Below are 25,617 nucleotides of genomic sequence, written 5' to 3' on the forward strand. Positions count from 1 at the left end.
GTCTGTTTATGGCTTCCTGAAATCTGCTATCAACATCCTATTTACTACATTGCCAAGTTTTGTTTCACCTGCAGACTTCAAAATTGTACTCCCTATACCCAAGTCCAGCAGCTGAATTGTCACTCCTATATGGGGGCAAGTATGGAGGGAGCAGGTGCGAAAATTCATGCCAGACAGCATGCTAGTTTCCTGGCACCATCCCACACATAGGCCATTTTCTCAGATGCAGGATGATGGTTTGAAGGGCTACCTGCCAATTGAAGTAAGTTAATGTCTTTTAAAAGTCAATTGTCAGTGACTGAGTGAAATTTTCCAGTTGGCCTCTGGCCCTCCAAGGCATCAGGGACCAGGCCAGCTGCCTGGAGAAGGCCTCCCAATGGGAGAGCACTGCTCCGTATAAACTTCGAATCCCTCCTTGCCTGCTGGTGTCAGGCCACCCTGTGGACAGGTTGTACCTCCAACGTGATAGCCTCATTGCTAATGCCGTTTTAATTTTAAAAATTTAAAAGTTGTAGAGAGGATGCCTCAATTTGGAGGCGCCCTCTCACTTGTCTAAACCACAATGTGCTGCTCCTTCTGAGCTGGGAAGCCTCCTACTGACCTTCCAGCTTTGAGAGTTTGCCCATCATCTTTAGTTGGATGGCAAGCTCACCCTCTGACCACTAAGTGGCCAACTGGGGAAAATCACTGCCAGGTGCTGGGTCATGACCTCCATTTGCACTGTCATCAAGGTCCTGACCCAAAACCCAAACTCCTGCCCTAGATCTATATGCATACAAGTAGCGCAATGGTCCTAATACTGACCCCTAGAGGAACCCCACTTATACACTTGTCAAGTCAGAAAAACATTTGTTCATTACTACACTCTGCCTCTCCTTTAGTTAGTGTTACAAGTATCCCTTTAATACCATGTGTTCTATTTTATGAATAAGTCTTTCATGACATACTTTATCAAATGCCTTTTGACAATCCATACAAACAACATCTATTGCACTACCTTCATCAATCGTCTGTTATTTCATCAAGGGACTCAATCAGGTAAGTTAGACATGATTTGTCTTTAACAAATCCATATTGGCTGCCATTTATTAACTTACAATTATCCAAGTGAGAACTGATCTTGCCCTCAACATTAGCTTTTAGCGGTTTTCCCACCATTGACATTAGACAGATTGGCTTGTAGTTACCAGATTTTTCCCTTTTTTTTTGAACAAGGCTGTAACAGTTGCAATCCTCCAGTTCTCTGGTACCACTCAAATATTGAAGGAGGATTGAAAGATTATGATCAGAGTGTGTGAATCCATCCCAACTTCCCTCAGCAACTTAGAACGTATCATATCTGGACAGGATGACTTGTTGACTTTGGGTGATGCCATCCTATTTAGCATCGCTTTCTATCTATTATTCTATCCTGTATCTTTACTTGCCTCTTCTCTAATATAACATTAATTTCATTCTCTTATTTTGTGAAGACAGGTTCAGTATCTTAGTCATGCCCTCTGCTTGCACAAGATTTCATTCTTTGTCCTGAATTGGCCCTACTATTCTTTTAACTATCCTTTTACTTTAAGTTTAAGAAAAACTGGGTTCCATTATGTGTTACCTGCTCATCCTTTTTCAATTTCCCCCTGCACTCTCTGCATTCCACCTGCTTTTTGATTGTATTCTCGACCTAACGTTTGCCATAGACCTCCTTTTCTGTGTTAGTTTAAGCTTTATTTCTTTTCTCATCCAGGAAACTCTAGTGTTGGGTGTTCTTCTTTCCTCTTTACGGGAATATGTTTGGTTTGAATCCAAACTGTATCTGCTTTGGTGGTCTACCATTTACTGCTTTCCTAGCCAATATATTTTGTGATTCCAGCTGCTCAGAACCTTGTTTAGACCCCACCTGGAATACCTAATTCGTTTTTGGCCCCCAAACCTCAGGTAAGATATAATGATCTTGGGAAGCAGTACTGCACAGATTCACTGGAATAATACCAGATCTTAAGGGTTAAATTAGGAGGACAGTTTGTATAAATACCACATCTATTACCTTGGGCTAAGAAGATTAAGCGGTAATCTAATCAAGGTAATTAAAATTATGAAGGGATTGAATAGAGGATACACAGATACTATTTCCTCTGGTGGTGGAATCTAGCACAGTAGGGCATAATCTTAAAATTAGAGTTAAATCATTTAGTAGTGAAATTAAGAAGCACATCTTCACTCAAATGGTAAAACTGGAAGTCGCTTCCCAAAAAGGCTATACATGCTGGGTTAGCTGAAATTTAATAACTGAAATTAGATCGATTTTTGTTGTGTTAATAGAGGGATGCAGAACAACGCTGGATAATGAGTTGAGGTACAGGTCAGTCATGATCCAACTCAATAAAGGAACAGGTTCGAGGGGCCGAATGGCCTTACCCTGCTTCTCCGTCACTTCTTTACATTTCACTAGGGGAACAACGTTCTCAAACCCAAACAATGACATCGCAAAAAAAAATCACCGAACAGCGCTGGAGGAGCAGGATGGGGAAGGAAAAGATACTTAACTGGACAGGGGATAGACTTGGAGATCAATGACTAACTAGTTACTGTATAGTCAGAGCGCTGACATATGCATATGCCACACACCTGATGAAGAAAAACAATCTGACATGACAGAAAGTAATCCAGCCAGCTACTGTAACTAAAATTATCCAAGCTCAACATGCGTGTTTTTTGAGGGCAGGGCGGATTATTGGCTTCCTTCGAAATGAAACAAAAACTTCCAAAACATGGATTCACACGAGTAAAATTAAACAACTTAAACATATCAAGCAGTACATATAACAATCAGCACAATAAGAGTGCAAAGAAACTTTTACCTTCTCTGATAAATTGCATCAGGTGTTAAGAGGAAGTCAGCATTGTTACGTTAAGTAGGAAAACTTTACAGCTTGTCCTCTCACCACCCTAACAGGATCTCTTCACCAGATATCTGTGCACACCCAGCTCAATAAGCAGCCACCAACAGAGGGAAAACCCGAAATGGATTTTCACAGCAAAAGGGAATCAGTAAATCCACCACAGGAGTGCTGGGTCTCAGATGGTCAAATTAGTAATATTTCCGTAGGGATAAAATATTCTGAATAAAATCGTCCATCTGAAAGAGGTTTCGGCAATTAAAACGTAAAATGGCCTTTGTAACGTGTTTTCTAAGCTTTGTTTTTGTTTAGTTAGAAAACGCTATATTGTTATGATTCACATTGAAATATATTGCATCTTGACCACCTTACTGTTTCACTCCAATAAAACTGGAATATGAGGTTCTGCTCACTCCCAATCGCGATAAAGACACTGTTGTCCAATTGTTCAAAAATAAAGTACCGCGGATGCTGGAAATCCGCGCCAAAAGTAGAATCTGCTGGAAATACTCAGCAGGTCGAGGAGAGTCTGTGAAGAAGGAAACAGAGTTAATGGGCAGGATTTTACTGCAGATTTCAGGACTCCAAGGCCAGGACCAAATGTAGGTTCCAAGGCTATACTTGCCAGCAGCGGAACTGGCTCAGTGATTTTACCAGGGGAAGCCTCCTAATCAGTTGCGTCCAGGCGCACTTTCCGACAAATCATAGGGCCGGCAGCTCTAAAGCCGGAAAGGTGAGTGCTGCTGAAGGCACCTTAGGGGACCTCGAAACAAATAAATAGAAAATAATAAATTCAGGGCAGAGGGCTCAGAGGAGAAACTGCTCTGGGAAATGTTGTTGCTGTTGCGATGGATGCGTTCTCAGCCTACAGTCCCCTCTTTCAGCCAATGGCACCTTTGACTCCAATGCCCCACCCCCGCCGAGCAGGTAGACAGTGTCCAAGAAGTTTGTAACCTCCGCATGTGGTGAGAGTGCTGCCCATTTACGGACAAAATGCTGGTAAATCCACTTTATGACCCCATTTGCTCCTGCCACACCTAACCACCCCCCCCCCCCCCCCGCCCCCCCAACCAATGTTTCAAGTCGACGGCCTTTCATCAGAACTGCAAAAGTTATAAATCTCACATGTTATACAGAGGCAAGGGAAAAGAGGAGAGGAATTAACAAAAGGGTAGGGCCTTATCAAAGGTAGAAAGCAGGAGTGATTAAATGACAAAAGGGATGATGCCGCAAGACAAAAGGAGATGGTAATAGGGCAAGAAATAAAAGATGGGTTCAGAAAGATGTAAATGACAACAGCAGAATCACTACCAGCAGTACTGTCTGAAAGAAATGGGGCAGCGGTTATGATCTGAACGTGTTCAACTCAAGTGTTGAATCAGAAGGCTATAAAATGCCTAACTGAAAGATGAGACGCTGTCCCTCTGGCTTATGTTGAGCTTCATTGGAACAGTGTAGGAAGCCAAGGACGAGAGGTCAGATTGGAAGGGGCAGAGAATTAAAAGGGCAGGCTACTAGAAGCTCAGGATCAAGCCTGTGGACTGAACAGTGGTTTTCTGCAAAGCAGTCACCCAATCTGTATTTGATCTCCCCAAAGTAGGGGAGAACTATTACTGGGGATTTCATATGGTGTGAACAGAAGCATATAGAATGTGAAGGGAGGGACCATCATCAAATTTTTAAAACATTAGATTGTTACAAAGAACTCCAATAAATTTCAATAGGCTTGTGATGTTTTAAATAATAACTTTTCACATATGAAATAAATCATTGGTGACGTTCTTTAGGGGAAAAGAGAAACTGGTTAAAAAATGATATAAAAGGGTTAATTTAGCCCACAATATAAGTGGTAGAACATGATTACTTCGAACTTGGTAGAAATGGGCCGTTCAACATAATGGTCCAGGTCAGTGCTTATACTCCACACTAGCCTCCTCGCACTCTAATTATTGTGTTGTCTACCAGTACGCTTGGTTCCTTCCACTACCAGTGGGCATCGCATGAGACAATAAAATCCTGGAAATATTCAGCTGGTCAGACAGCATCTGTGGAGAGAGAAACAGAGTTAATGTTTCACATTGTGATGACCCTGCTGTTTGACCTGCTGAGCATTTCCAGCATTTTGTGTTTTTGTTTGATTTCCAGCATCTGCAGCATTTTGCTTCTATAACAATAGATCATGATTTAGTGGAGAAGCATCCTTTTATTTTCATGGCATGTCATGCTTATTTTGGCATCTTTTTAGTTTCATTGGTGTATTAGTGGTGCTTTAAGAGAGACGCTTGTGCTGATTTTTATTTGGTGACACAGGGGTCACCCTATTGGCCCAACAAAAGGTGGACACTAACTACGTCTTCATGACCTCCTCACTGGTGTATGAATCTTAGACGCATCAATATTCTTCATACAATCCATGGGGTAGTGAGATCCACATTTTCAGGCACCCTGAGTTAACTGGCCTCAGTGTCACTAAGCTAGCAATGAGGAAAATGGCCAAGCCTTCTGCTCTTGATTGTTATCCCGTAACCCCTGGTAGAAAGACAATGTTTGTGATTGTCAGGAGAGAGCACAATTGAGCTCAGCTTCAATAACTTCCTCTGCCCACCTCCCTCTCACATTGGTCTATTAGTTGGATTACACAAATAAAGAATGGAACATTCTTATGGAACAAAATACAAGTCAGAGCCTGTGCTTTCAGGCTATAAATGTTAGACTGTTCTTAGAGGCTATTTGACAAATTATGTAGTCTCCACACCCCTACTATTACCACTTCTCTAAATTTCCAATAATGAGACAAACTGAGAGATTAAACAAGTGGCCCATTCCCATGATTTAGCTGATGCAACTCATGGTCTGGATGTTGGGAGGTGCTTGAGGGTGATGCAGTTTCACAACACAATACTCCTTGAAACCTCTGCCCCTGATTCCCCGTACATCAGAGCAATGCTAATGAAGTGAGGTACTTACAGCAGGATTTTCTGTTTAGGGTCAAGATCTGGGTACCAACTCTGCTTTGAGCGAGAAGCAGCCAATAGTCCTGATTTTCTGAGGTCAGCCCTAATTGGAAGGAAGGTGGGTTTGACAGCCAATTAGTGGCAGTGGACGCAGGATGAAGGCAGGAGTCTGAAAGCACAGGCTCAACTTAAAGGCACGTGGCAGCCATTACTGTGGCAGCTGTGTTGTGCCGCAATGGCAGGCAAAATTGAAGGAGGAGGAGGAGAGAGGCAAAGGCCATGAAATGGCTGCCATCCCTGAAGTCATGCTGAAGGCAGTGTGAGAAAGATGAGGAGTCTTGTGCCTTTAGGGTGACAAGAGAAGGCTACCCAACCACACTAAGCAGGCCTGGCTGGAGGTGGCAGAGCATGTGAGCAGTCGCAGTATTGTCCAGAGGATCTAGGTGCAGTGCTGAAAGAGGTTCAATACACTCCCTTGTTCTGGCAAGGTGAGTGCAGCCCAACAACAGGCTTCCAGGTCTGCAGCCACCAGCAGATACACCAGCTGAGCAACCTGAGGATGCATGATGCTCCTGAACCTGGGAGAATTGTGTACCCAGGATAATAATGGACCTGTCAGCAAGGGTCAAGAAGCTGGCAGTGCTAATAAATGCTAATTCTTATTTAAATCAGCTGCTGGAATTGGTGAGAGAGACTGCTATTGCCATGTCTCTCTCCCTTTCATCCTTACAGAAGAGGGCACACAATTCCAGGGAGAGGGCCTCCACTGACAGAGGAGTGCCCAAGCTCGCTATCCTTACTAGAATGGAGGAGGCAGCAGTGGACATCATGAAGGTGGCGTTGCATGAGGAAGTGGGCGATGGAGAACTGGGAATACCTGCAGCTGAGGGTGAAAAAAATTTTGAAATCTGTAGATGAAGGGGCTGGAGTGCACTCCTCAACTGACAGCATGCCAAAACTTCAGCTGCATTGGGAAGCCTCAGATCTGCAATGGCATCTGCTGTCAGAGGGTTCTCATGATCTCCGTCATATATTTCCCACAGGCCCGGTTGGAGAGGGGTAATATGCCAGTGCTGCAGCAAAATCACTGGTGTCCTCAGAGGAGGTAGATGCTGCAAAGACAACACCGTCACATCATTTAAGCACATCCTCCAGCAGCGCAGTTACATTCACATTGGTGGGTCCTTAAGCATGATCGGAAAGGGTGACATTGGGTGAGAGCATGTCATGAGTGAGCAGGAGGAAGTGAGAAAGGCAGACGAAGAAGCTATGGGCAGTAACTAACCACCCCCACCGCCCCCCCACCCCCCCCCATCCATGGTGGTGAAATGGAGATGTAGCATCCTAGACTGGTGGAGGATGAAGGTGTCATGGCAGCTGCCAGGATAGTGAGCATGCATAAAAGACTTATGGGAAAATACCAGCTGAACATTTAGGGAGCGGATGCCCTTCCTGTTCATGAATCCCACTGGCCACTCGTTTGCCACATGGGTGCAAGTGATGAGCTCTTGCACCTGAGAGAATCCAGCACTGAAGGTGAATCCCATGCCCTTTGTGCCTCATCTGTATGAAATAATATCTATTGCCCAGCTCTCCCAAATAGGGCATCAGTGACCTGTGAGATGCAATGGTGTGCTGCTGCTAGAACGATGCCCCAAAGCTCCATTCTTGATCCATGGAATGAGCCAGAGGCAAAGAAGTTCAAGGCTACAGTGTCTTTAAAGGCTACTGGCAGTGCATGATGAGCAGTATTACGAGATCTGAAGTCTTCCTCAAAAGGACATAAATCTGTTACCATCTGCCTGGATAGGCACAAGTTCCTGTGGCATTAATTCAGCGACATATTCACGTAGCTACTTCTTCAGCAGTACATTCAGTTCTAAGCATATGGCCTTTGTTGCCGACCTGCCCTTCATTGTTCTCCTGTGCCTTCCTCATGCCCAAAGTCTGCATCTGATCCTCTTGCTACTCAACTCTGTCTGAGTACCTTAACCCCATATCCAGCTGTTGCTTTGCTTGTGGTCAGCGGCACTCAATACTTACTATACCCCCTTATGATCCCTGAAATTCATGACCCCCTCAAGGGACTGGGCACAACAGAACACTCGCTCCACTAACTCTGCTCACCCACTGTCCCCTGTGCATCAATGAGTGCCTGTCTCAGCCATGTACCCTTTTATGAGCTCATCTCATTGAATAGCGCAGCCATGACTGGCTCCCTGATGTGTTGCCACCTACTTCTACTTGGACTGTACCTGATCCATCCTGTAAACTGTACCTTCCCACAAAAAAAAAAATGCAGAATAAACTTTAAACGAGCTGACAAGAAGCTCAGTAACAAGCTCAATTGGGCATTGATCCAAATTGGGTGGTTTTCCAGGTCCCACCTTCCCCACTCCTGAACAAAATTCATGACCATCACGACAGTGTTGCCAAGTCGGCATGACAACCAGCATTGGGAAAATATACAGTTACCCGCCTTCATTCCCTTCCTGTTTGGTCACCAAAATGTTTCTCTTGGTGAAGTAGGGTGCATTGAGCCTGAACCCCAACCCAACGGAAATGTTCATGGATATTCGCCTTTCTTTAACATTTATACATTGTTTTTATTTGTTTGTAAGTCTCATTTTTAAAGGGGAAATTATGCTGTTGAGACACTTTCCTTTAATACTTCACAATCTGCATTTTATTTTTAAGGTGAATAGAAATATAGTTATTATTTTTTTTTAAAACTGCTCCATACATTTTTGAATTCCAGTTTAAACCAATTTTGGTGTTAATGCCAAGGAAAATTGACTCAGAGGATTTACTATCCCTGAGAACAATGAGGGAACTGTGTTAATAAGAACTCCATATGAGAAACTGAAGCTGTCCCTTAGATTAGTGAGCATACCTCTGCAGATTTAAAGTTCAGCCTCTTCATGAAGTCATATTTCCCGGCATCATGAGGATTAATATTTATGCAAAAGTATGCATAAAACCTAACAAAAATGAAGAAAAGGATATCGGGGGGCAATGATGATAATCTGATTACCTATTGGTTTGGCAGGAAGGAAAGAGGAACATGCATTACCCTCAGCTTTAATCTAAAAGGAGGAGAGGGTTTTTGACTTGATGCCACTCTATTCTCACTGGGTATGTATCAAAATGTTGGTTGGAAAAAATGGGAGAAATACTTTCCAGTCAATGAAGTGAGCAGAATAGGTGCCTGACTCTCAGCGATTGATTGGTGAGAATAGATTCAGAGCTCAGAAGGCTGTTGGTGGATGAATAGATGCCAGCTGGACCGGTGCAAATGGTTCAGCATTAATTATAAACTTGGGGCTACCTTTTCAGGCCCCTCCCCGAAGTCCATAGCAGAGGCAGGGAGAGCCTAAAAATACCAGCACGGGCAAATGTGTCAGTATTGGGGCCCTGTTCCTGGCATCAGCCATTTTGCAGAAGGTGGGTTTGGGCCTCAGGAAAACTACCCATCCCCCATGAGGTGTACAGGCAATTAGGCTCATTAAGAACTTTGTTAAAGGTAAGTTCAGGAGGCCAAATAAGATATTTCAGTTGGCCTCCAGTTTACCAATGTGATCAAATGCTGGAGGTGAGCACACAACACAGACGAGGGTACCAGTGCTCCAAGCAGGCCTACCCACCCTCCTGCCTGCATATGGGTACAGCCAAAGACCACCTCCACGGCCCCAGTTAGATTGCCAATTGTGATGAAGTGTATTCCTGGGAGTTTCATCACATGACTTCCCCCCCTAGCCATTAGTCGGCCAACACATCCATCCTTGTGATACACTGCCTTCCTATGCCAATTGGAAAGCAAAATGACTTATTATCCAGTTGGATGATGCTTGACTGTCAGCCAAACAGCCTTTTCCCTCCATTTTCAATATTTTTTTATAATCTGATAAAGATAAATGTTCAATGAAAATCACAAAAAAAAAATCTTCTTTAATGTCCCGATGATTTTTCCTCCAGGGTTGTACACAGCAGTGTCCTAGAGATTGATCTTGAATTCCTGGAGACTCCAGTCCAATCCTGGAAGGTTGCCAACCATTCACAGTGATGACCTGGCTGCACTGTGTGTCTTATTAGTTTTTTTTTTTAAAAAAGTGGCTGTTGAGGCACCATCCCTGCAATTTACCTTGTACTGTAATCAGGTGCTTCACTCAAGCTGGAAGGCTTCTAATTGGCTCTTCAGCATCAAGAGCCTGCCCACCACCCTTAATTGGACCTCTCTGTACCAACTAAGGGGTCATCCACAAGAACATTTTAACTTTAATCAGTTTCTCCCGAAGGTGGATTTTAGACCTCCATGGCAAAAATTCAGCCCTTGATGTTGATGGTCCAGTGTTGGATTTACCCCAGTTATCAACTGACCCCAATAGATTATTTGAATGTGCAAGTTGAATTCATTTAAATATTCACTGCTAATACAATTTAAGTTTGAATGAGGTATAATGATAGCATCCTGGCTGATACTTACCCCTCCATTGACATCATTTACAAGCAGAATGATTGGTGGTTATTACATTACTGTTTGTGGGTGCTTATGATAATGCACATAAATTGGCTGCTACTTTTCAAAATGACTACACTTAAAATATTCCATTGGCCATAAAGCACTTTGGGGATGTCCCAAGGTCATGGGATGCTATATACATGCAAGTCTTTCCTTATTTATTTAAACGCCATTTTTCAGTTTTCTGCCCTGAAGTGCTAGGTCTTTGCTAAAACACTATTGCAAGGTTATCAGAGCTCTCCAGTATCTCATCCAAGAGATGATTTTTCAAGGGTAATCCTAGACAAGGAGAAGAGGGAACCATACAATCAAGCCAGATTTCCAACTGTCCCATAAATGTTTACCCTAGCAAAGCCACTTAGATAGGAGATTATTAGCAAGTGACTAAACTTTTTTTTTTAAACAGTAGATTACTTCTACTCCAGAAGAGATCACTTAACTCAACACGGATTAGGAATAGAACATCACCTGCATGATTCAGTATATTTAATCAAACCTGCTGAAGGAGCAGAATTCTGTAATTGGCACAGTGGCTGGTTGAATCCCTAATTTTTCCACCCTGCCTTTTAAAAAATGTGCATAAAAACTTTTGGAATAAATTCAGACTGCCATTTTCAAAATTCATTTGTTATGTCACCTCTATCATGAGATAATTACACATGTTTGGACTCACCCTCAATGCTGTTATTTCAGTGATATGGAGGGAAGTTCAGAGGGTTGGGCTAAAAAAAATACCAAGGCAACACCAAAGATAAATTTTAAAAAACACCTTCAGTAAACTATGTTGCTGGTTCAGAAGTGTTATCTTCTTGTTGTAAACTGTTAACAGTCCATGATCAACAATGGTTACTCCCTCTATTGTTTTGTAGCCACTGACTCATGCTCTACCAGTTGGCAATGCTTAAAATTATTTGAATTACATTATTTTCCATACTGGATATGACCTGGGAGTGTTCAATTGGACAGTAATAGAAAGTGCTTAATTATCCTTAATAACTTAACAAAAGTTCTGTAAATATGATATGTCTCCCCCTACAGACAGTAGTTCCTATGTTCTCTGATGACTAACAATTGCCCCATTTGCTCTCTCAATTGTTAAAGATCTGACATTATGTGTTGCAATTCATTTGAAAAAGGCAAATATTATCAGTGAGGCAGAGTGTAGCACCCTTAAATTCTGTCAGGGATAGAGACATTTTTGATAAATAAACCGAAATAGGCCTATGCTAGACCTTCACCTTTGGATAATTCTTATTTTTTTTTAAAAAAAGCTCAGGAATTTCCTCTCTCCCCTTGGTGTCTAAGGGTTGCTAATCAGTAATGCTTTGATATCACAATGGGGCATGTAGAAGAGGCAGGATCCAGCAACTACCTTAGCCAGTAAAGGGACTAAACCCATGCCGTTGGCATTATTAAACTTCACACCCTTAACCATCTGAATTAACCAATCCTACCTTGAGATGTTTACACTCAAAGACAACAGGGATCCAATTACATACCAGTACAGAGGTTGGTGCTATCCAATCTCCTGAAATCTATTGCATAATATCTCAGTTGCATCTTGTTTTCTCATTATGGAGTATTTTATGTAATTCATCACTAATTTGCATCTTTTTCCCTCTATTGATCTCTTGGTCCGATGTCTCTGGTTGTGATAATTAGAACCAGCTGCCATCAGTGACCATATAATGGTCATCAAGAAGCAGCAAGGAATATTCCAGGTGTGACTCCCTACTTATATTTGCCATCCTGTGAGAGAGCACGAGGGGGAGTATACACCTTGACTTGAAACTTGTACCAGACTCAGGAAATGGAAGACAAGGCATTGAAGACCAGAAGTTCAACTTGATACAGAATTCAAACATTTCCAGACATATAGGAACCAGTTATATAAAAGGCTAACTTCAGAGGAAAGAGGGAACACAGTAATCAAATAGGATTGATAAACTAAGATCAGGTAAATGACTTTCCTTACCCATAATCATGTTATGATCTGAGGACCTAATCTGTTGCAGATACATTTTATTGTTTTCAGAAATGTTCGCCAAGGACATGAGGAAGAGGCCAGCCTCTCAAAGCAAGAAAATGTGGGTGGAAAAGGCCAAGGAAGTCATCAGGAGTATGCTCCCTCCAACCTGGAGATAGACCCAATCATGGGTCTCAGGAAAGGACACAAGAAGTATAACACTTTCAGATGCCAAGTATGACTTTCCCAGTATTCCGTTGCACAACAGCCCTCAGGTCAGCAAACATGCAGCTTCTCATCTTCTCTCAAGGCACCTCCTCAAATCCCCATCTAAACAGCCATTCATACTCACCCACCCTCCACAAATACAAAAGCAAAATACTGCAGATGCAGGTAATCTGAAATAAATACAGGAAATACTCAGCAGGAATACCTTTCACAAACCTGAAACATTAGGCAGAATCTTGTTGAGGCATTGGGTGTCTCGTCTGCCAGCTGGAGAGAGACCCGCACTGCCTCTTTTTAGGAAGTACCACCGATCCACAAGCCAATCAAGCAGTGGCAAGACCAATGGTGGACGTTCCGGTTTCTCCCCCCCCACTCCCCCAGCCGGAGGTGACAAGATGGCTGCATGGTTTTAGCTGCTATGCTTGCCATATGGCTACAGGCCAGCCTGCAACTGAGTTAATACCAACGGCTGTGGGATGAGGCCCTCAAGTGGTCTTTATTTGGCCACTTAAGGGCCTCAATTGGCGGCAGGGCAGGGTCTTCCCTCCCAGAACTTAGTTCTGGTGGAGGCAGGAAAGTGGTGGGGTTCAGGTACGCCACCATTCTATCCAATTAAATGCCCTTCCTGCCTCCGAGCTCACCACTAGAGAGAGCAGAAGATTCTGCCCTCTAACTCTCTTCACGCTCCACAGAAGCTACCCAACCTGAATATTTCCAGCCTTTTTTGTTTTTACTCCCTCCACAAATTTTTGTCTTCCCTTATCTCCCCTAATCCATTTCTAATGCTCACAACTCTGCTTTCTCTCCTTGTAGAAGAGAGCACAGGACTCCAGAGAGATGCAGAGAACCAGGGTTTGGAGGTGTGTGGTGGGGTTGTGGTTGACCTCCAGTGATGTCCACTGACAAAGTATGCCCACCTGCTTCATTGGGAAGAAGGCCTTGTTCCAGAAGGCTGCAGATGTCACAATAACCTGTTTTAGAACCTGAGCCTCCTGAGGCACTGGTGCTCACACAAGTCAAGAGAGCTGATCCTCTGCCTACAGACCCTGTGTTGAGGGCCTTGCCTATTTGGAGCTGGATCTCTGTCCACAGACTTTGTCCTGTGTAGGGCCATGTAGCTGAGGGGAAGGCAGCTGGTGTCACTCCTGGTGCTGCTCCTTTTGTTCCTCCTCAGATGTCCAGGGTAGAGCTCTATGAGCTGCTCCCATGCTGCAGTCAAGACTGAAAGCAGGGAAGATCAGTTTAAAAGGTGACTGAAGTCCAAGACCGGTGATATGAAGTTTAAAGTCATTTGTCAAGTACTGATCGAACAGTCTCAGAAGATGTGCTGTGAGCAGTGGCCTCTCGCTTAGAACGGGCTGCAGCTAATCAGTTTCACTGTTTGAAATCTTCGCAGCCTGTCAGTTTCACTGAACACACTCCCCACTGTGTTCTTGCCTGGTTGACCCTGGCAAGTTCCACTGCACTGGCGGTTAAGATCAGAAGGCTGAATTGAATCCTGAGTTCACTGGGGATTGAAATATTTTAATGATTTACTTGACAACTCCTGGGGGTTTCCCCATTCACCTTCAAACCTGCCCAGGTTAAATCTGGAAGGGCAGGGTTATGTCTGGTTGCTGACCTGATGCCACTTTCCAGGGCTTAACACCCCTATCTGAACCTGAGCAACCCCAGATCTCCTCCAGCACAGTCCCATGACAGTTAAAATTCCACCCTCACTGAACAAGGCTGATAGTGACCAGATTTCCCCTTACCTCTTGCACTAATTCCATAGGTGTGGAGGGGATTAAAAAAGTTCCTGGGGGGATTTAGTGAAAGCTGAAAACTAATCAGAATGTTTCCAAAGTATCTGGATAATCAAATAGATGCTTTTACGACCAACTAACTAGCTGCTAAAGATTTGACAGATAGCCTTTGCTTAAGATAGTACCGATCATGTACAGATATTGCATACATCCTGAAAACTCAGCCACAGAGCTTCCATCGAGGGATTTATTTTGTTGATTAAACAGGAAGTCTTTTGTAAATCAAATACATTTAACTCTATGCAATGGTAACTTGGGCTGAATTTTGATTAGTGCTAGTAAAAGGAATTGGCAGTGCTAATGGATTGGAAAATAACTTGGAATTGATGTTTGCATTAAGCATTTAAATTTACTTTAATTCAATGGAGATTTGTGGAATAGTTTGATTTGTAAAATGGTCACCCATCAACCATGAATTGAATTTCATCAAGTTCCTAATCTCCAACTGATGTGAGGTTTGAGGTCTATAATATTAAACTCATCAGGCAGAATCGTCCCAGATTTGCACTGAGCATAGTGGTGGGCAGGAAAAATCTTTTATCTGCCAGCCACTGTTTTCCTGCCATATTGTCCCAATCCCGCTGTATTAATTATGCATTCCCAGGAAACACACCAGTTTGACGGCAGGTGGGCGGGCCCTCATTCACATGTCACGCCATCACCTCACTGCTTCCTCACGTTGGGCGCCATATTTTAAAATGCAGCCATACACACATCTGTGCTTGTGGCCCAGGACTACAACACAGAAGACATGGCCCCAAAAGGCATAAAGACTGCAGCCCCCCGGTTTAATGATGCGTCCCTCAAGTGCCTTTTTGCTGCAGTGGAGGCCCACTGTAATGTCCTCTACACCCGCTGTGGCCGCAGGATGGGCAGCAGTGTCACTAATCCAACATGAAAGGCGATGGCAGCGGTGCTCAGCACCAATGCCCTGCAAAAGAGGAAAGCTACCCAGTGCTGCAACAGGATGAATGGTCTCATCCATTCCACCAGGGTAAGTCACTATTCTCATCACTCAACTCTCAGTCACAAACCCATCACACAGAGGGATCTCACACCTCAAGGGACAACGCTACTAATTGTCTCACACACCCTGACATCTCCATCAGGCTCATCCTCTGGAGCTTGCATCCTCAGCCCGTCCATGTCTCCGCACATCGCAAATATTCCATGCAGTGCTATGCATCATGCTCACACTCTTGCCATCTGTTTTCGTGCAGGAGAAGCTGGCTTAGAACTGCAGGGAGAGGTCCCTGATGAAGTGGCTTACATAAGGCCTCTCACTCACTGAGAAGCATGCCATTGTGCTGACTGGTGAGGACCTGGACTGTGCCTGCAGCAATGGTGAGGTCAGCAACGACCACCTTCATGAGGATCCTGCACCACGTCATCCCCCTCTCAATGCAATCGTAAGTGCTCTCTCCTGCTTTTGACTAGTGCTGCTATGCACTAATTATCTCTGCTTTGGTTCACTGGGAGCTCTGCCAAGCAACCAACACCCTCAGCCAGCCAATCCCTCAGCTCCATCCACATCCTCACCTCCAGCCATGAGGACACCTCCTCCATTGAAGAGTTGGAAATAAGCAGCCTGGAAGACCCATCACAGTGCTTAACCACACCCTCCACCAGCACAGAAACACACCTCGGTGGGGCCTAGATCTAGATCAGGCTCACAATCTGGTGGTCACTGCATGAACACATGCCTGCAGCAGGAGGAGGCAGGTTCAGCCAAGCTCCCTGGCTCTCAGAGGACTGCTGGAGGAGAGGCATCTGTCAGGTCCAAGTCAGATGACGAGCCTCTGGATTTGGTCTTCCAACTCCTCCTGGGGTGTCAGCAGAAGTCAGGGGAACATCACAGAGCTGTTGGAAACCTTCAACAGAGTGGCATGTGAGTTGGAGGAGTGCATCCACCTGCTCTCTTAAGTAGTGCCCACATGTGCGCATATGGAGGTCTCCATGGGGGAGGATGGTGGACATCGTGGAGACCCTGGCCCAGCAGAATGTGGAGAAGTGTGCAGACCTGCATTCCATCATGGTAGTCATGCGTAAGTTCCTGCAGTAGAAACACAAGAGGGAAATGGGGGCAGCTTGGCATTCCCCTACGTGCTCCTTCCCCTCAAGGAGTCAGGCTGGGGCGTTTGGGCACCTGAAGGAAGGAGGAGCAGCAGCAGCTGGACACCCCTGGGTCATCCACTCAGGATCTCAGAGGCTGTCCTCTCCCTGAGTCCCTTTGCTTGTGAGCCCCTCAACCTCATCCTCTGTCACTGCAGAGAGAGCAACTGGCCCACAGAAGGACAGCCAAAGCAAGCCAGGGACCCCAAGGTCTCAGCTCTCCAGAGGACTCTCACTGAAGGCAACAAGGCAAACCATTGCAAAAGCTGTCTCCACCCCTACTGCAGATGCCAGGGCAGCAACTAGAAGTCGAAGGCATTCAAAAGTCTAGAATTTCTGATAACAAGTGGTTGCATGGGTGAACACATTTTGTCACTTTAAAATCTGGAAATATATTCATGTTCACTGAATAATGTGTAATGGTGCCTTTCAGCTTTATTGAGAGGCTTCATGAGTCCTCGCACTGCATCCCCCCAACTAGCAGTTCAGCTGCACACAGCCAGCCCGTGAGTGATTCTGGAGGAAGAAGTGTGCCTGGCAGGGCCTTTCGGAGCCTCGTGCAAGCACTCTGCCACACATGTGGATCCTTCTCATATCACACTCACCTCAATGTCCTGAGCATTTTCAATGCTGCCTGCTGGGGTTCACTTTCAGTTAACAATCTAAGCTGAGCTGTATCTCTGCCCACCCACTGATCACACTCCAATGCAGCACCTGATATTGCCCACCACAACTCTCATTTCACTTTTGATTTAGCCAGCATGGTAGTCCCCCCACCCAACACCTGTTCCCCACCCCACAACCTCACCTCCACAAAACCTTTGTTCCTCCTCTCCCAACCTCTCCCCCACCACCTTCGTTGCCACCTTCCCAATCTCACCCCCCCCTTTGACACCTCTTCCTCTCCCAGTCGATCCTAGACCTTCCTGTCCATTCCCTCAACCATCAGCTGTTGTGAGCAGACCCTCAACGGAGACTTTCCGCTTTCCATGAGCTGCTTCTCGGCAGAGCCACGTCCATGAGAATCCACCCAGCATGCCATGGTCATTCCTCCAGGGTCCCGTTAAGTGTCAGGCTCCAGCATCTTCTGCTCCTCGGATGTCTGCAATGTGAGCAAGGCCCTGGCGTTAAGTCCCGACTTCTGCACGTCACACTTATCAAGACATGTTCTGCACTGGCGTGTTTTCCCACTGACACGGGCAGCATGATCAAGCATGGGGGATGATTCTGGGGGGCTGGCCTTATAAAATATGGCCTGCCACTGATGGGCAGAGCTGATGATTGCAAACTGGTTTCACGACACCGTGAAACCAATTTTTGGCCTTCTTGCCATATTGTCCGCTCATGTTACCAAACACGCTCGACACAGGAGGGCAAGGAAAATCCTGGCCATCACCTCATTTTCAGTGACCAAAAGTATATTCAAACAAATTGTGAAGACGACAATTCTGTCTATATCACCTCTCATGCTGCATCTGAGGAAGATATATTCTTGAAAGAAGGGATAGTCAATTTGGTTGAATTCCTGTTTCTGGGGCCAGAATTAATGGGGAAGGAGTAAAGGTGCACAGGACAGTCAAGTTTAACCAAAAAAAACTGAGACTCAGCCAGAAGTTAAAAATGTATGAGGTTTTTTTTTGCAGTTAGAGATGTTCTGAAAGAAAGATATTGCCAAATTCAACACATGAAAGGCACAGGGCATGAGATTTATTATTTGTTCCCATGTTTTCAGGGAGATTTAACTAAGTAAATTAATTTTACCGGAAACACTGGAACCGACAATAGATCTTACCTTAATGACTTATTTGAAGAGAGGACCTCTAACGATGGAGGTATTCAGTCAATACTTCCCTTAAAAAGTTATTCAGTTGTTAATCACTCAAGACATGAGCCTTTTTGGAAAGGCCAGCATTAATTGTCCACCCTGAATTGTCCTCGAGAAGATAATGGTAAACCACCTTCTTGAATACAATGGAGTGTCTTATTAAGCCAATTCAGAATCAGCCACATTGTTCTGGGTCTGGAGTTACTTATAGGACATACTTACAGCAGGCAGCTCAAAGCACTGGAGAAGTACCACAAGCAGTGCCTTCACAATATCGTCTAAATCTAAATGGCACAAAAGGCGGTCCATCAGCAGCATCCTCTTGCAAGCCAACTTGTCCAAAATAAGGCACCAATCATTCAAAACCAACTCCACTGAGTGGAACATGTCATCATATGCCTGACACCAGACTACCGAAGCAACTGCTCTACTCAGCCATGGCTGGAAACTCCCAGGAGGACAGTGGAAATGCTTTAGGGATGCCCTCAAAGCATCTCTGAAGAAGTCAAACATACCTCCTGACACTCCCATGCTTGCAACCAACCAAAATGGAGAAGGCATCAAACACATTGAGGCAAAGTCAAGGCATCAGAGGGAATGAATAAACCTCCAAACAATCCATCAACCCAACCCTTCAAGCACCACATGTGTCAGAGTCTGAAAATCGCACATTGGACTTATCAACCATTTCAGAACCTATCAAACCAGAGAAGTAAGTTATCCTTGATTCTCTAGGGACTGCCTAAGAAGATAGGAAGGAAATGAGCCAGTCACCCTGAAGGACATTAGTGAACCAGACTTTTTTTTAAAAAACCTATCAAGGTCGCCTTTACTGATTATTCTTGATTTATTTAATTGAACTTAAATTCCACAGCTGCTGTGATGGGATTTGAACTCATGTTTCAGGATTACTAATTGTTTAACATAACCACTATGATGCCATAGTTCCATGGCCTCAAAATTCTGATATTTTTCCTGTTGCATTATGATTGCCTGGTAAAGGAAACGTTGCAGAAATATAGACATGTCTGAACAATAACTGGTTTATAAAGACTACAGGTGTTACTCAGTCTAAGCCATGAGCTTTCACCTTCTGGACTCCTAGCCATATGACACTTACATCATCATGTGGGTGATACTGTTTCTCCAGTCCCACATATTAACCATTTCAGCCCTGAACACCCAAATACTACATCTCTCCAAGCTTTTCTCCAAATATATTTTACATACTACCCATTCTCCTCCCAAGTCTCTGATTTCATAGGTTTAATCAGTCTGGAGATTTCATTTTCTCTCTGATTATGTTTTTGTTAGACTTGGAAGATTGGTAGTCTCCCTTTGAACTTCTTTGCTTTGACTTGGTTGGTCTTTGATAAGAGTTGCAGTATCTGGGGCATGGTCAGTTTGACTCAACACCTGGATCACCCAAATGTATAAATGGAAGACTCTTATCTGGATCTATACTTGACCCTCTCATTCCTCTCCTTGCTGTTATACCTCTCGATCCAATGTTGTTCTCTCAAGATTGGATTTTGTGGGTTTATCCCTCACTTTGCATTTGCACTTATGATTGGCATCATAAAGATGCCCAAACCTTTTCCATTACAGTGCCAATAAAACATGGCTGGGTCCACCTTCAGTTGCAAACACCTTAAGACTGCCCTTACCAAAAAAAACCACACCCGATAAGAGTCATTTAACCAATTTCCAGAGCTTCCTCTCTCTTCCTGGTGCTTCCTTCAGAGGTTGTAAGGACACTTCTCTCTTGAGCAGGCTACCTTGAAGGGAAAAGCAAAATACTGCAGATGCTGGAAATCTGAAACAAAAACAAAAATACCTGGAAAAACTCAGCAGGTCTGACAGCATCTGCAGAGAGGAATCCAGTTGACATTTCAAGTACCTTGAAGGGAAGCTGCTTTGATATCTACGGAGTTACATTTCCAAGAATAAGTTGTTAAAACGGCTAAAAAAATCTTCAAAAAATTACCTTTCCAGCAGCGGGAGAATCTACCCCAATCTCCCTATCTTTGCCTGTTGAACTGGGGTCACTAGCTCCTTCAGTTTAATAGTTGGATATCCATTTACCAAATCAGGCAACAGAAGACAATCTGTGAATCACAACTGTTTTTTTTCCATTCTTCCCTCCAAGATCCTTTCCCTGTCCCAAAACAAACTTCACTGCTGGGCTGGGGGACCCAGCTCTTAAGTAGAGGCTTCAATGAGCATCACCTGCTCTCAATTCACTCTGAAGCTTGTCCTGGTTTACTCTTAAAGGGACCTGCATTTCTAACATTGTCAGATTCCCTTTCTTTTAAGAAAAATTAACAATTATACTTTGGCAAAGGTACATGGATATAAACATGGGAGAAAATAATTACAGATTCCCCAGTGTCACATAGCGAGACATCCTTCTTCTGGAACATTCAACAATTTTTCTGTAGAGGCATTCCTCTTAGTAAAACAATCCAATAGTTGATGACGAGTATCTACCCACCTTAGCTTAGAGACTTCTTTCCTCCCAAACGTCTGCTTTAAACTGGCTAAGGCTATCTTAAGATTTTTCTCATTTATACTTTCTGTAGAATGTACATTATCCCACAAAGATCGGTTATCTATCTAATATTCTATTGGTATTGCTTTTTCAGTTTCTTTTTTATATAGCATTTCCTCCAAAAAAAAATAGAACAAAGAATTGAAGAAATAGAACATCACGTCAACAGCATCAATTCAAACAAGGGTTTCAGTGGCTGGTGTGCTCTTCACCACTCTTCTTATTTCCTTTGCCTTCCATGCCAAGGGGCAACTTATCCCATTCTCTCCCACAAGTAATATCACAAACCCTCCTGCACTGGAAAATCTATCACCAAGGTTTACATTTGAGGCATCACTAAAAATGATTCATTTCATGTTATTGGAATCACCCAAAGCTGAGTACATCAGCAAATGCTTCTCTATTTTCTAAAGATGTCCTCCATCTTCGGACTTTTCATGGCAAGACTAAATTCCAGCACACCAAAGCTTGCATCTGGTCTTGTCTGTGTGCCTAACCAATTAGGCTGTCGATGAGACTCCTCAGCTGTTCTATATCATCCGTGGTAGCAGCCACATCTTTCTGTCTGGATCTGGTACAACTAATTGTGATGGGATTGACATGGTCCAAGTAAGACTATTGATATAAAATTACATCTGATTCACCCTGCTTCATCTCCAAACCCACAAATTTGAAAGCCCCAGAAGTTTGACTGCCAATTTGAAATCCCTTCCTAATTTGATTAATAACATTTTCTTCAAACCCATTAGTGCCCCACCTCCACAAAAAATTGCCCACATGCATCATAAAGATGGCCAAGTTGTTTATGCAATTTCTAGATAATTCTCTTCTTGTTAGCCAGGCACTTATTTCCAGAGATCAACAACATTTCTTGCACTTCTTGACAGGAAACTCCCAGTTTCCTCAGTGAAATACAATAATTTTTGTTTTTTCCAATCAATGACTTACTCAGCAATAATGGTCTGTCACTCTGCACCACATCAGTGCTGATGAAATGGCGCATTCCTGCAATTTCACACGGGAAGATCACTCTAAAGGTGTTAATGTATTATCGTCCCCAAATCAAAAGCAGGTAGTACTTTCATATTCCTTGACTCTATTTTTATATGTTTTGTCAAGGGCTTCCAAATAACAGTTTAGCCAATCGACCCCACCACTCTGTTAAGGTACAGCCACTTTCTATTGCAGCACAGCTGAATGAATTGGCAACCAAGGTACTCATGGGCTGACTTAAATTTTTGGTCACTAATACAACATTTTCTTGCCATTCATCCTTATCATATTCATCATCAGCACTGTCTGTTTCGTGAGTTGCTTCAAGTACTTGATTTCTGATTTTTGGACAATTCCTTAAGTAATGCTATTTAGAGTTACACCAGAAACACCTATTAATTATTCCCTGTGTATTTCTGGGATTCATTTGCTGTCAGCTATCACCCCAATCTTGCATTTCGTCTTGATCCCTAAATCTATTAAAAGTACAACCCAATCCCTTCTTTGTACAGACGCCTGCAACTAGGCCCCAGTCAATTTCAAGAGTCAGTAATCATGGAGACCTCCATTATCTGTACCACTGCAGATGGTTGTTTCCCCAAAAATCTTTTTAGAACAGTAGTCATTTGTTCAAAAAGAGAGTAATCACCACGAAATTGAACACCTTTCAAAACCAAAAGTCTATCCATGTGTAAGGTTTGTACACAGTCTAATAATTTGAACACAAGTACAAACTCTGGAATTTCTAGATCGAATGTCTTTAGTCTTTTATATAACCTCTCAAAATTCATGACATATTCTTCTGTGGACTGATTGTCCATCTTCTTAAATTTATCAAATATTGACCACGCCTCATAGGCTTCTAATAAATCATCTTTTTTGTAAATTCTGATCATAAATTGTAGCAAAATTGGCAATCCCTCTTCGGCATCTAAGTCAGTTACATACAGTTCCAAAAATACTTTATTTCTAGTCTTATTTCTTCCTGATAAAGACAAGGCCAAAGCCAGACCTTGCTTCCTTTTGGCTAGAGAAGTAACCCAAGTCCACATCTCCACCTTATTCTTCCATTATTCGTATGGTTACAGTTCCGAAAAGACCGGTGGGTAATCAAAGTTTGTGATCCTGCAGCCTGACTCAGCCATTTCACTTAAAAGCCACCCGGAGCTTTGCTTTTGTCATAATTAGGGATTGCTTTTGGTTTTCTTTATCCTCCCACCTGAAGAGGTCGAGGTCACTCCTCTGCTACCATGTTTAATAGGTGGATATCCATTTAACAAATCAGGCGGCAGAAGTAATTCTGTGAATCACAACTGTTATATTGTTAAACTATAGCTCAGTACAAATACCAGTTTGCACTCTTCCTTTCTGGATCTTTTCCACATCCAGAAACAAAAATCCCACTGCTAGGGGGGGGAGAAAAAAACCCAGTTCTTAAATACAGGCTTCAATGAGTATCACCTGCTCTCAATTCACTCTGAATCTTGTCCTGGTTTACTCTTAAATGGGCCTGCATTTCTAATATTGTCACCTTTTAACCATTTTGTCCAGCTGCCTTTACTTCTGGAGTGATGACTCTTTGTAGTTTCTTGCTCATGGAGCCTTGAGTCATCCTGGATTGCTGCCTCCAGAAATAGTTGTGTAGGTAGGACCGGTAGCTGTGAGGAAGGGACCTGATCAACACTTTGCTTTCCCTCAAATTCCAATTACCCTGGTGTAGCAATAATGTCAGTGCTTTCCAACGTGGAAGAGGTGGGCATTGTCTGGTTCAGTTCTGTCTTCAGTTCTGGACTTGTTTGACTGTTTGCATCCTAGACTATCACTTCTGATGAATGGATAGGTGTGGGTGCACTTACCATGGGGTCACAACAGTCAGATGAATGTGGTATTGTACCAGTGTATTCTGTTGCCTGAGTTTCAGCTTCCACCCTCTCAGCTGACAAACGGAATGATGGAGGATCATAGTCACACTCAGGTACTCATTGGTCCAGTTGGTTTGTTACCACTTCAGTAAGAACAAGTTTATTCTCCATTCCAGACATCATCTTGGAAAAGGGATAGCTTATTGGCTGCAGTGAAGAGTGTCAAAAAATCAGCATTGAAGTAATTTGACAAGGAAGTCATCAATGAAAGGCTTGACACCAGGAAGTTCTGAAGAACAAAGGGACCTTGGCGTGTGTGTCCATAGATCTCTGAAGGCAGAGGGCACATTAGTGGGGTAGTGAAAAAGGCATATGGGACACCTGCCTTTATCAATCGAGGCATAGATTACAAAAGTAGGGAGGTCATGTTGGAGTTGTATAGAACCTTGGTGAGGCCACAGCTGCAGTGCTGTGTGAAGTTCTGGTCGCCACATTATAGGAAGGATGTGTTTGCACTGGAGGGGGTGCAGAGGAGATTCACGAGGATGTTGCCTAGGATGAAACATTTAAGTTATAAAGAGAGGTTGGATAGACTTAGGTTGTTTTCATTGGAGCAGAGAAGACTGAGGGGCGACCTGATCGAGGTGTACAAGATTATGAGGGGCATGGAGAGAGTGAATAGGGAGCAGCTGTTCCCCTTAGTTGAAGGGTCAGTCACGAGGGGGCATAAGTTCAAGGTGAGGGACAGGAGGTTTAAGGCGGGATCTGAGGAAAAATTTTTTTACCCAGACGATGGTGACGGTCTGGAATGCACTGCCTGGGAGGGTGGTGGAGGCGGGTTGCCTCACATTCTTTAAAAAGTACCTGGATGAACACTTGGCATGTCATAACATTCAAGGCTATGGGCCAAGTGCTGGTAAATGGGATTAGGTAGGTAGGTCAGGTGTTTCTCACGTGTCAATGTAGACTCGATGGGCCAAAGAATCTGGACTATGTGATTCTCTGAAGTCCCAATTGGAGTCAGAGCATTTGGATGGTTTGAGGGCCTCAGATTTGGTATCATCATTGAACATCTGTTCATTACCGTCCTCCACTGTCTTATGAGGTTGAGGATGACACAAGCGTTTCGGCTCAGAAGATAAAATTCCTGTCTGCGAATAACATATAATGTTTCCAGTATCTGTTTGATCCTGTATTTGAGCATTGCTTGTAGCATGCAAAGGACTTGTAGTTTGATCCCTCCTGCACCATATAACTGGGTTTCAGTTGTCTTTGGCCATTGTTTTATTAGCAATGGTTCTTTATCAGACAAGACTTGCTCCTGAACTCAATTTGAAATAAGTGGTATGCCCATTGTCACAAACATTGCTGTTCCTCAGTTTGCTGAGATTCCTTTATTTCATTAATGGCCTTGTGTGCGAAGATTCTCTCGTTATCCTCTGCATAACTAGAGATTTCAGTTCTGTACATGTTTCCAAAATGCCTAAAACTTTTTCAATGAAAGCATTCTGCTGTGCTTGCAGAACACTGTTCACACCTGTGAGGCTTTTTGGCACCACAGTGCTGGTATGGCTTAATGGCGTCTTGAGCTTTTGTTCCATAAGGTGTATTTTTCCCTGGAGTGTCTTTGGCATTCTTTTGTTTAATAAGCTATACCGTCATTGGGGGTTTTCTGAACCACAGTTTCTCTTCCCCTCTTAGTGTGGCTCTATTATGTTGATGGACCACTGATTGTCTGCCTAATTGTATTGCCCTCTCCAGTTAAGTTTTCTTTGGATTGCACTTGGTCAGATAGGGTGTCGTCGGTAACCCCGACTACAATGTAGTCTTGGTTCAGCTCAGATTTAAGATTGCCATATTCACAATCTTCAGCCAGTCGATACAGGTCATTGATAAAGATATCTACTGGTTTAC

General features: G+C 43.6%; 1 protein-coding gene across 5 annotated transcripts in view; it reads right to left on the reverse strand.

Annotated features, from left to right (window-relative positions):
- Positions 1 to 2,973, reverse strand: part of LOC121282055 (synaptotagmin-like protein 2) — a 128,931-nt gene extending 125,958 nt beyond the window's left edge. For 3 of the 5 annotated variants that reach the window (XM_041195453.1, XM_041195452.1, XM_041195451.1), the window contains exon 1: positions 2,850 to 2,970. The gene's annotated coding sequence lies outside the window, so the exon portion shown is untranslated. Of the gene's footprint in view, positions 1 to 2,849 lie in introns of all 5 variants that reach the window. The other 2 variants (XM_041195450.1, XM_041195449.1) reach the window with 2 other exon arrangements.
- Between the last annotated feature and the right edge of the window lie 22,644 nt (positions 2,974 to 25,617).

The sequence above is a fragment of the Carcharodon carcharias genome, chromosome 9 (assembly GCF_017639515.1).
Source record: "Carcharodon carcharias isolate sCarCar2 chromosome 9, sCarCar2.pri, whole genome shotgun sequence".
NCBI lineage: Eukaryota > Metazoa > Chordata > Chondrichthyes > Lamniformes > Lamnidae > Carcharodon > Carcharodon carcharias.